The 353-nt window shown below is 63.7% G+C and overlaps 1 protein-coding gene across 1 annotated transcript in view; it reads left to right on the top strand.

Moving 5' to 3' along the window:
• Positions 1 to 353, top strand: part of PRRC2B (proline rich coiled-coil 2B) — a 61,558-nt gene that overhangs the window by 7,913 nt on the left and 53,292 nt on the right. The gene's annotated exons all lie outside the window — the stretch shown is intronic.

Genomic DNA, 353 nt, shown 5'->3' with positions numbered 1-353 from the left:
GGCCCGTCCAGCGACAGATCACGTCATGGAAGGGGGACAGCGGCCCGTCCAGCGACAGATCACGTTATGGAAGGGGGACAGTGGCCCGTCCAGCGACAGGTCACGTTACGGAAGGGGGACAGTGGCCCGTCCAGCGACAGATCACGTCATGGAAGGGGGACAGTGGCCCGTCCAGCGACAGACCACGTCATGGAAGGGGGACAGCGGCCCGTCCAGCCACAGGTCGGGCACGCTGGCTCGCCTGCGTTTCTGTTCCTCCAGCAGTGGTGCAGTTTTTGAGACGAGTGCTAGAATGGGGGTTCGCTCCGTGTAGCAAGACAGAGTAGCTCTGAGTGGGCGGGAGAGGCCACCTG

Source organism: Pteropus vampyrus, unplaced genomic scaffold (genome assembly GCF_000151845.1).
Source record: "Pteropus vampyrus isolate Shadow unplaced genomic scaffold, Pvam_2.0 Scaffold158, whole genome shotgun sequence".
In the NCBI taxonomy this organism is placed as follows: domain Eukaryota; kingdom Metazoa; phylum Chordata; class Mammalia; order Chiroptera; family Pteropodidae; genus Pteropus; species Pteropus vampyrus.
This window is presented reverse-complemented; position numbering and strand designations above follow the sequence as displayed.